This window comes from Macaca thibetana, chromosome 5, assembly GCF_024542745.1.
Source record: "Macaca thibetana thibetana isolate TM-01 chromosome 5, ASM2454274v1, whole genome shotgun sequence".
Taxonomy (NCBI): domain Eukaryota; kingdom Metazoa; phylum Chordata; class Mammalia; order Primates; family Cercopithecidae; genus Macaca; species Macaca thibetana.
Genome location: NC_065582.1, coordinates 874,270 through 886,008, shown reverse-complemented (window position 1 = coordinate 886,008; position 11,739 = coordinate 874,270). Strand labels below are relative to the sequence as shown.

The following is an 11,739-nucleotide window of genomic DNA, read 5'->3' as shown; positions in this document are numbered from 1 at the left end:
GAAAGTTTCTGTCTTAAAATAAGACATTGATTTATTTTCTTTTTTACTAATATTGTAAAATAATGTAGTTTCTATGACCTGGTTTTGTGGGTTCTAATTTGTCATATTTTTACTTTGTTTTCTATTTCTCCTTCCTCTGCCCACTGTTGTATAGATTTCATTTCCTTAATTCTTAATTCCCATATTGGCTTTCTCCGGTTTGAAATTAAAGCAGTATACTTTTATATTTACCCTGAAATGGTCAACATGCATGCTTATCTTTGGAAAGATTAAAGTGGCTCAATATCTTTGTCATCTTCCCAAACAATACAACTCTATACTCTTCTCATCTTCCATATTTTTGAGATGTAGAATTTAATATTCATTTTTCTAAAAGTTTCCCCAAAATTATCTTAAGGTTTCTTTTCAGTTCCAATCAATACCAATCTAAATGTAACAACTTTTACCAACCTCTATGTATACAATTACTTTGTATTTATTTCTTCTTCTGGGTTTTTCATTGTTGAAGCACATCTTTGGGGAGAATTTTCAGCAAGCCTCTGTCAGCAGTAAACTCAGTCTTTTATATCTGAAGTTGCCTTTGTTTTTCCTTACAATGATTGCACTGACATTTACCAATGCCAAAGAAAAATCTGTTGTCTTGTTCCTTTGCAAGTCATCTGCAGTGTTTCTTTGTTTTGGATGGTTCAACTCTGTACCGCAGTGTATGTGGGAATTTGTTTTTATTCATGCTGCTTGAAACTTAGTATAAATCTTCGGCCTGAGCACTCACATCTTCCTTTAATTCCAGGAGACTCTCAACAAATTTATTTAGAAGATTGCATCTTAACCATTGTCTCAATTCCCTGCTTTGAGCTTCGAATAGATAATGACTGGAGCTTTGGCTTCTCTCCTCCACTTTTCAAATTCTCTTTCATATTTTCTATCTCTTTTCCTCACTGGTCTCTATATTCAGTCATTTCCTCTTGTTTACATCTCAGTTCACTAAGCCCGCTAATTTACTAAACCCACTAATACTTCATTCAATTTATATAATGTGTAAAATATCTGATTTTTTTAAAGCAGGACATCGTATTTTTTAAGAAAGTCTTGTTCTTATTTTATATTTTTTCCCTTCTCTTTGATATTTCAAATCGCTTCAGAAGTTCACTTTTGGAGTACAGGCCTCTTGTTTTTATGCTGATGACCTCCTGTTAGGAATTCTCTCCCGTCCATATCGTATGAAATTGGACTGCATCACTTCTTGGTGTGTGCTTGGAATCCCAGTTCTCTGTGGATTACTTGGAATTCCAGTTTTATGTGGATTCTGTTGTGTCTTTGGATCACTTCTTGGCATGTGCTTAGAATCTCAGTATTGCATGGATTCCATTGGAATCCCAGTTCTGTGTGGATTCCATTGTGTCTTTGGGACAATGGGCAGTTTTTCTAGTTTCCACTTCACAGAGGAAGTACAATGGTTCAAACATTTGCCCTTTTACCAACTCTCAGGGTGGTTCTGGGCAAATTACTGAAACTCTCTAATTCTGATTTCTAATTCTCATTTCTGGTTGATTCTCTAAAGGCTTCCCTGCTTGGTCATGCTTTTCTTGGTAATTTGTCTCCTTCTTTTATTCTTTTTCCAAAGAAACCACATAAACCACTCAAAAATCGGATTGTTCTGCCTACCCTCATTTCTTTTCTACTCATTATTACATTAACTGTGAGTAAATTGAGTTCTTTAATTAAAAATCTCTAAGTCCTCACGCCTGTAATCCCAGCACTTTGGGAGGCCGAGGCGGGCGGATCACGAGGTCAGGAGATCGAGACCATCCTGGCTAACACGGTGAAACCCCGTCTCTACTAAATATACAAAAAATTAGCCGGGCGAGGTGGCGGCGTCTGTGGTCCCAGCTCCTCGGGAGGCTGAGGCAGGAGAATGGCGGGAACCCGGGGGCGGAGCTTGCAGGGAGCCAAGATGGTGCCGCTCACTCCAGCCTGGGCCACAGAGCCAGACTCCGTCTCAAAAAATAAATAAATAAATAATAAAAAATCTCTAAGTCTAGGAAATTGCAACTCTGAGACTCGTTTTCCCATTAGAAACACATGGACATGGCTTCCGTGGTCTTCCCTGGCCTTTGTGAAGTTGACAGAAAATGATGTTTGGGGAAGTCTTGGCAGTTAAGTGCCTTCGTGTTTCCCGATAAGTCTCTGACTTTTCCATCACACGTCCCAATAGGAAACCTGAGTAAGAGCTACCGATGGGCCAAGTCCAGCAGCGCGTCTTAGCTGGGAACATGCTGGAAGTCTCGCCGTGAAAACCGGAAGAAGCCTCTGGGTTGATGTGGCGTCACTTCCGCAGAGCTTGAGATGAAACCGAAATGGCTCAGCCCTGGCTTTAGGTTTGGCCCTAAATGGCTTGACCCTGTTTCTAAAATATTAACCTGACCTCAGTATTTGGCACCACATCCACCTCTACACTCAGAAATACTGAGGTCAGGTGAATAAGAAATAGATGTTGTCAGTTTTCTTATCTTATTCTTAGCTATAAACAATAGAATAGTATTTCATCCTTTAACTGAAGTATTTCAGTTATTTATATGTTCTAAATGGATGACTAATAATTCCATTTATTGGTCCCATGGCTAGAAGATTTATACCACCTAATTTGGCATATAGTGTGCACAATTTCCCTGAGATGGATAATACAAGGGAGATTGTGGAAAGCAATGAAAATACAATGCAATAAATATTAAAATGCTGCATTGTTCTATTAGTATATTAAATAATATAATTACTTGATATATTTCTTTCCAAGTATCACTGGTACTGTAACTTGTTTTAGAATATAACTTAAATATGTTATATATATTTTTATTAAAAATAGCAATTTATGACTCAATACTCTAAGAAATATGAATTGCATCAATAGGCATTTGATTCTACATCATCTTATTACTCATTTGTGTATTGCTCTAGGAATTGTGGCATGTTTTAGTCCTATCATGTGTGGAAACAAATAATAGTTTTGAACATTTAAAGGTGTTAAAGCCAGCTCAACAAAAAAGTTGCTATCAAGAAGCATATTCTTTTCACAGTTTGAATGGGTAGCACCCAAAGAACTAGTTGCCAAAATAAAATAAAAACTGTAGGAATAATCCTGTGTAGCAAACAAGTAGCAAGAACACTTTGCTGGAAAAAAAATATAACCAAGCATTGACTGTCATGTTCTACAAAACTAAAAAGGTTACTTTCAACATATTTTCCCATAGCATGAAAAAATTATTCCTTTTCTTTTATTATTTATAACTACCCTTTAGAAACTTGAAACTGGTTTTGTGAGGGTCATTCAAGAACTGCAAGAATACAAACGAATTTCTTTGCCCTTTAAAAGAAAGAGATTTGTAAAACATATTGTGGCATTGTTTGGAATCATTGGAGAAATCAAATACATTATGCATATAGATACAAAAATGGAAAAAGTTTGTTAACTATTTCCCTTAAAAATACCTAGATGAAACTTATCTACCTTTGTGTTTGACCTGTTAACACAATCACATGTAAGCCGTAAGAGAAATAAAGTCTCTTTTAAAATAAAATACAAAAAGTTCCTATGATGCTATAGTATTTTTATAAATGTTTCCCCATTTCCTATTAAACAGTTTGCTGCAAATGCCTGAAAAATAACAAATTTCCTTATCAAACAAATAAAGGCATAAACAACTTGAGTGCAATGTCTACACTGTTGTACAGAAGGGGTGGAATACGTGTGGATGAAGATTGCAAACCACAGTCTTGTGTTACTAATGGCTGGCAAAACTGAGAGCCGAACGATTTCAAATACCTCACACAGCTTCAAGTTAACTTCAGGCTGATCAGTCAGCCCTGAGGTTAATTATGGAATGAAAGTATTGGTAGAGGTTTAAAATGTACACATACCTTCATGTTGAAAGAGATACTCAAAGTTAAGAATGTTTACAATGTACAAGTAAATACACAGAGACATTTGGGGAAAAAACTGTCTCACCGTTGCTTTAATGCAGTAACAAAAGACACTGTCATACAAAGCAAAGAGGAGTGTCAATATTGTGCATGTACATCCTGTGTTTACAGCTTCTTTTTTAGAATTCTGCATTTGGTGTTGCATGTAACAGCAATGCTATTAGGAAGGAAGCTTTTTCTGGGTCTATCCCACAATTTGAATTCTCATAGTTTAAGGTCTGTACTTGTCAGTAATGAACACAGCAAAATGTTGATCTAAGGCACTGCAATGCAGAAGCAGCCAGTCATAATTACTTTGATTTCTGTAAGGATGGATCTTCTTTTGTGTCTGTGTCGGCTGACATGGAGATGCCCTGGGAAAAATTCAAGATGAAGACCTTGTCACTCTGGATGAATGCGAGCTCAGAAGCCTACCTGCTAGCATAGGAGTTCCCCCTCAGGACAGAGGGCCTCTAATAGTCTAGACTGGACCTTTTGAATCAATGCCGGGAGTGCTTTGCTGACTACATAATTGCAGTTAGGAAAGAGTTTCCATAATTCACCAAAGTTATCAGGTTTCATATCTACTTTTACTTATGTCGACAGCTCGCAACTGTGATACCAGGCAACTTCCAGGACTCTGCAGTGCCATTAAGTGGCAAGAGAAAAATGCAAAAGCTCAATGAACCCACCCATGGCAAATGAGCCACAGTTTTTGGATTAAAAGTTTATTTTAGAATGCTGCATTCTGCCCAGGTTATCTATGAATTCTATTTTCTATTAATGAGAATTGATATCAAGGTCATAAAGTTGGGACTCCTGAAATCAATTCATAATCATATTGCTTTCCAGAATTTCTAATGCTATACTTTCTTGAGTTAATTTTAATTTTAAGAAAGGTTTCCTTACCATTTACCCAAATTTCATACACGCACACTCCAAAACAAAAACAAAACAAAACAAAAAAACTGAATGAATATTTTTGTGCTGATACAAACTGTCACAAAGGAAGTAATGATGGGACTTGTCTACATTAACCTGACATACCAGTGAAAATAACCCCATTGTTGATTATTTGAATTAGGCGAGAATTTGGATGAAGAGGATGCGAAGGAGACCACAGACATGTGTGGGCTGCCTGTGAAATGCATGCTGCCTTGTAAATTTTCACACCCAACTTTCAAACACAGGAGTGGTACTACCCTAGCAAAACCTAAGTTTCTCCTGAGAGGCACGTGGCTAGTTCTACTTTTTCCCTTTCCCTAATGTTACAATTGAGGGTTCCTTTGATTACCCATCTCTCAAGGAAGAGAAAGAAAGGAAACTTCGTATCTGCAGAAATGATGAGGTGCAGAGAAACAGGGAGTAAGACTGGGGTCCCATCCCCCTTCTTTCTTTGCGCTAGGGAATCAGCTCTTGAAACTGCTTGCTGTTTCACAAGTAGTTACAATTAACCTAACAATGCCACACACCTGGTCCCTAATCCCTACAACAAAGAGCCAGGCACCAACCATTGCTATTTCTGTAAACCAATGGGAATTCCTGACAAGCAACTTCGTGTCAGCCCATTCCTTGCCCGCCTTTTTGTTTTTAAAAGCCTGCCTGTAACAGAGGCCACACAGAGCTCATATCCAAGGTGACCTGGGTCTGAGTCTTCTGGGAAGCTGTGCTCACTTTGGCTCAAGTCAACTCTTGAAATTATATTTTGTGCCTCAGCTGTTATGCCTAGACCGTTTGTTCCCCCAAGAAGACCACCAGAGTCCAGAGTCAAAGCCAAGCGGCAAGGATCTTTACTACAAGTTCGAACTTGGTCCCTCCATTCCACAGCATACAAGAGGGCCCCGAACAATGCGAATGCGAGTGCTTGCTTTTTATAGCCCGATGTAAACAGGATATGTAAAGTTACAGGGGAACAAGGTAATTCTCTCGGTTACAGCATTACAACTGGTTAATATTATACATTTAGCATTTTTTATTGGTTCCCGCTGCGTCCTTATCGGAGATTTCCCAGGTGGTGTTTTTCTGAAGTTTGAAAGAAATATGGAGGAATGTGTTTGTGCTGGGCTCAGGAAGTTGGGAGATATATGGGGGATGTGTCTTATTCCTTTCACAGCTTTGCCTTGGAGTAGACCGGGAATATTAAAATATAATTATACCATAAAGTACTAATTAGTCTTAGTCTTAATTTGTTTGTTTTGCCAAAATAAATTTATTGATAAAGCGGAAGGGTGGTGGTTGTAGAGGTTTTATTATCTATATTTAACTTACTGCTAAGGTCTCAGTTTGCCCATGTGGGTCCCCTGTTTAATCTTTTACCTTCTATCCAGAGTCTGACTAGAATGAAACCCAGGTGGTGGATACAGGGGCTGCTTTGGGCACCATATACGCTGTTCATCACCCAGAGTTTTGCTAGCAATTGCAGTCCAGAACCCTTTTCTTTACTATGTGCACCAAAAAGTCAGGCTTGTATAGATGTTTATTGAATTCAATCACTTGTAAAGCATAGTGCTGATGTGCAATTCTTAGGCTGTTGGAGAGTTAATATTACTGCTGATGTGCGATTCTTAGGCTATTAGAGAGTTTATATTTTAGTTGATTCTAAAATTGTCACCAAAGTCTAAAATTTACCTTCACAAAGCCCCTAATTAAGATACATTTAAGTATCTATTCAGATCATTTGGCTTTGAATTACAAAAGCAATCCCTGTTATATACAAGAAGATACATTTCTGAAAAAAATAAATCATTAATTTTATATATATATATATATATATATTTTTTTTTTTTGAGACAGAGTCTTGCTCTGCTGCCCAGCCTGGAGTGCAGTGCATGGTCTTGGCTCCCTCCAACCTCTGCTTCCTGGATTTGAGTAATTCTTGTGCCTCAGCCAGTTGAGTAGCTGGGATTATAGGTGCATGCCACCATGCCCAGCTAATTTTTGTATTTTTGGTAGAGATGGGGTCTCCCTGTGTTGTCCAGGCTGGTCTGAAACTCCTGAGCTCAAGTGATCCACCTGCCTGAGCCTCCCAAAGTGCTAGGATTACAGGCTTGAACCATTGTGCCCAGCCTAACAATGTAAATTTTTAATATTCAGATGCTAGTCTTTAACTATACCTGCAGAATGAATTCTAAAAGATTAAAAACCTTAAATAACTCCCCCAAATAGGATATCAGGAGATATTAAAAAAATTCCATCATTATATTCTGATAAATTTATTATTTGTAAATTTGTGAAAGTGAAAAAGCTATACTATTCAGTGAATTTTATTATATTTACTATTCTCTATTCATAAGAGAAAACAAGAACAGTATCCCTTTTCCTAAAGTTTCTTCCTAAAAAAGGAAGGCAGTCACAGAGAATTTGGAAAAATTAGTGTCATTTGGTATTAGAGGTCTTGAATTTAGCTTCTGATTGTATGGAGTAAGGTAATCTGGCATTGAGTCAAGTTATTATTCATCTCCTTTCAATACAAGGTGTATTAAATAGTATATAAATAAGTATGTCAAGCAAAACCTATTTATTGTCACAGGAAAGTCATTTGGCCAACAGCTTGTCAGAGACCAGGAAATTAACATCTTTCCCAAACACTTTTTTCTTCCTACCCGGTAGATACATTTAAGACAAATGTATAACATTATAACATAGCCTGATGTTTTTAAAGGTAAAACTCTGCCTGCTGCATCTGAGGCTTAATAGAAAGTATGAAAATGAATTTCAAATTGTCATATAGCTTTGACAAAATGTAAGGCTATCTTTTAACTTTAATTGAATTTTAATCATTTCATGAGGTATATTCATGCCTGTATCTTCATTCCTATACAACAGAGAAATTTAGTCCTCATTGAACTTGTCAAAACCATAGCAAGAAATATAGGTATCTGGAGAAGTGATTCTTGTCTTCATTTTTCATGTGTTTGGTGTCCAACTTTCCTGCCCTGTCCTGGGAAGGTGGCAGAAGGAAAGGACTCATCTCAGGCGAACACTGCCAGATCTCTCCTGGAGCAGAACTTTTGGGAAAGTCTCCAAGGTTTTTAGAAAAAAACTAACAAGTTAACTGCTGTCCAATGCTCTTGCCCTACAATTAAATGTACTTGGAGCAGCACAGACACCAACACCAATGCAGAAAGCAACAGGGATGGTGCAAGAACATCCAAAGATTTTGTCATTCCAACAGTTTGAAAAATTATGGCTTAAAATCACCTAAATGTTAAAGCCTGACACAAACACACACAAACGCCAATCAACATTTAGTTGCGAAATACTGATTGCACGCTGGCAACCGTATCAAAGTAAAAACCCAGTGGTAACACGTAAGATACTAGTATGAGATTTGCTTATTATGATTTTTCTTAGAAGTAGCAGAAATGGTTGAGGATTTGGGATAATCCATCAATACCAATTTATAGAGTCTAGATTTACACAGACATGCAGAAAAGCTCATTTACTTATACATACACATACATACATAAAAGAAAAACCTTCAGTTTAGCAGGAATTGAAGCTAATTTCCTATCAGAGAAGAATTCTTTTTGTTGGCTCAAAAGCATCATGTACTAACCACTGGCCACTCAAGAACATCAATGATTTCCCTTTTCCTAACCAATTAAATATCAAGTTATTAACCTATGCTGTGGGCTGACCTAAGTCACTTTGGCTTTTCACATTTATTAGTGTTTTGGGGGGTAGAAAATCAGTTTCCAATAGACATCTACCATGACGAGGTGGAATAAAATCAAGTCTCAGACCTAATTGTGCCAAGCACACGTGCACGCACACACAACCTGTCACACACAATATCTGGCATTATTTGATCAATGATATCACAAATCTTTCTTTTCTTTTAGCCCTCCAACCCTTACCTTGAATATGAGCTTATGTGGAAGAATATTCCAGTTCCAGAAAGGTGGAACATGGCCAGGCGGTCTCAGGCGGTCTCAGGTGACTTCCTCAGTGGACTCAGGTGACAGAAAGGCAGAGTGGAATGGAGCCCTAAGCCACGGCTGTACTCAGAGGAGCAGAGGTTTCCGAGCTTGCTAACCACGCTTGCCTTGTCTGTGCAAGGAGGGCGGTGTTTTACATTTTCCCAAGTCCATTCACATATCTCTAAGGAGACACATTCCACCAATGATAAAATATTTCTAGCTTTCTTTATGTCACATAAGAAGAAATGAGTAGCTCTGATCAAGATGAAAGATAACAGTACTATTTGTAATTACTCTCTTTGGAGGGAGGAAACCTCATTAGCGTCCTTTACCTGCAAAGTAACCACCTGGTATTCCTGGATGTTTCCTCATACTTCAAATAGTATATAATGCCTCTTGGGGGTAGAATACAGCTAAGATCTTTCTATAACACACAGTCTATGCTGAAGTTTTGTTTTGTTTTGTTTCTAATCAAAGAAAATACAACATATTCAAGGCCCTCCACAATATGGTTTTCTTCACGTTTACTTCCCCCAGCTTCTCCCCTAAATTCTCCCATCAAATAACTCACTCAATTTGAACATCCCCTGTGCCAGTGCTGGTGCTACTTTCTCTATCTGAAAAAACTTTATTTCTCCACATCTCTGTTCAAAATACATAAGTCATCCTTGAAAGCTCATTTTTGAAGCAAATTTTTTAATACCTTTTTTAGTGTACATGTAATAACATTTATGAACATACTTCTATACATTTAATAGCAAATTTGCTGTATATTTGATAATGCATTTCATTAATTATTACATTTGCTACATATCTATTAAACCAAGACTAGGTGCTAAGTAGCAGGACCAATGATGAGATTTTCCCTGGGTCCAGGTAGCCTATGAGTGTGCCAGCAAACCAGGGAGCACGGCGTGACAAGCACTGTGTGGGAAACGTATGGTACATCTGCAGCTAACACAGCCTGTGGAAGGGGTCTGCTAAGTGTGCCTGGTAGAATCCTTTTCTAAAAAATACAGCTTGAGGTGAGATTAAAGAATAAATAGAAGTTCTATTTTAAAAGGGAAAAGCAAAGAAACATGAGACAGCAAAATCTGACCTTTCAAGAACAGATGGCATGATTTTTTTTTTCATGGTTGCTGCTACATATGTGCGCCGTAGTATGAAATTCAAATCATGTATTGTAGACTGTGGCAGTCACTGAAATTGGAAATGCAGGGAATAATTTCAAATAACTGTTTTGGAAAGATCACTCTACTGCCCTGTGGAAGACGGATGGAGAAGGCACGGCTGGAGAGACTGCAATGAGAATGACTAATGGTTCACATGAGGAGTGAGGGTGGCTGGAGTAAAGCACTGTCCATGTGGACAGAGAGAGCAGAAATGGGAATGGGGATCAGATCTACTTAAAAGCCTTAGCAGTATGACTGGGAGCAAACATACAAAAGAGTGAAAGAGGTGGCAGGTAAGATGGCCGTCAGGCCTGCTCTGCAGGTGACCGGGCCAAAAATCAGAGAAGAAAAGCAGAAGCAGCGTCTCAGAAAGCAGGAGAAGCGTCTCGCTGTAGAGAGGGGAACACCCTGACCCCACGGGAGAAGCACTGAGTCTGAAGAACAGATGTGACATCTAAGAGGGTGGGTTTGTATGTAATCCTAGAGTGCAGGAGAGAACACCAGATACAAACATCAGTTTCAGTCATCATTATAAAGCAGTAGGTGGAAGAATGGACAGGAACAAGGGTGCCTGAGTTAGAAAGAAAAGAAGGTCTGGTCCTCAAATCTAGGAAATGCAGCTATTTAAGAGGAGGTTGGGGAGAATAAATCTATGGAAGAGGCAGGAAGGAGCAAGAGAAAACAAGGGAATGAGAAGGGAGAAAAGAATCTCAAGACAAAGAGCGGCCACACTGTCAACTTCTCCAAGAGAGTAAGTGAAACAGGAAGAAGGAGGAAAAAGAAAAATATTCCATTGGAATGGTTCCTGGAAACCCAGAGGTGACCGCGTGGAATTACGAAGCAGTGGAACAGAACGTAGATATCGTCTCTTGCCCAGTGTTGCCTTTATTCTCTCTCTTATCGAGTCATTTTGTTCTTTTCTAATCCCCTCCTCTCTTGCTCCATTTGTGTTGCTTTAAAGGAATACCCAAGGCTGGATAATTTAGAAAGAAAAGAGGTGTGTTTGACTCACAGTTCTGCAGGCTGTGCAAGAAGCAAGCACCAGCATGTGCTTCAGGTGAGGCCCTCAGAGAGCTTCCAATCATGAAGGGAGGCAAATGGGAAGCAGGCCTGTCACATGGGCAAAGAGGGAGGAAGAGAAAGAGAAGAGGGAGGCCAGACCCTTTAAATGGCCAGCTCCAGTGTGAACTAATAGAGCAAGGACTCATTTCCAAGGGGAGGGCCCCAAGCCATTCATGAGGCATTCACCACCCCCCCAGCCAACACCCCCCATCAGACCCCACCTCCAGCACTGAGGATCACGTGAGATTTGGAGGGAACAAACACACAAATACTATGATCCCCTCTATGATGTCATAATGTGGCTAAATTGTGCCACCCTCCACTTCCTATGCTGAGACCCTAACCCTCAGGACAACTGTATTTGGAGACAGGGCCTTTAGTAAATAATGAGGCTAAATGAGGTCATAATGACAGGACGCTAATCCATACAACTAGTACCTTTTTTTTTTTTTTTAGACGGAATCTCGCTCTGTCACCCAGAATGGAGTGCAGTGGTGTGATCTCAGCTCACTGCAGCCTCCGCATCCGGGGTTTAAGCGATTCTCCTGCCTCAGCCTCCCAAGTAGCTGGAACTACATGTGCTCACCACCACGCCTGGCTAATTTTTTAATTTTTAGTAGAGACGG

At 39.0% G+C, this 11,739-nt stretch overlaps 1 long non-coding RNA gene across 1 annotated transcript; it reads right to left on the bottom strand.

Moving 5' to 3' along the window:
- Nucleotides 1-3,991: 3,991 nt before the first annotated feature.
- On the bottom strand, nucleotides 3,992-11,325 carry LOC126955469 (uncharacterized). The gene is made up of 3 exons (XR_007725935.1): nucleotides 11,064-11,325; nucleotides 8,817-9,060; nucleotides 3,992-4,331 (listed from the first exon to the last, which is right to left on the bottom strand). It is a non-coding gene; the product is annotated as an uncharacterized LOC126955469 (long non-coding RNA).
- Between the last annotated feature and the right edge of the window lie 414 nt (nucleotides 11,326-11,739).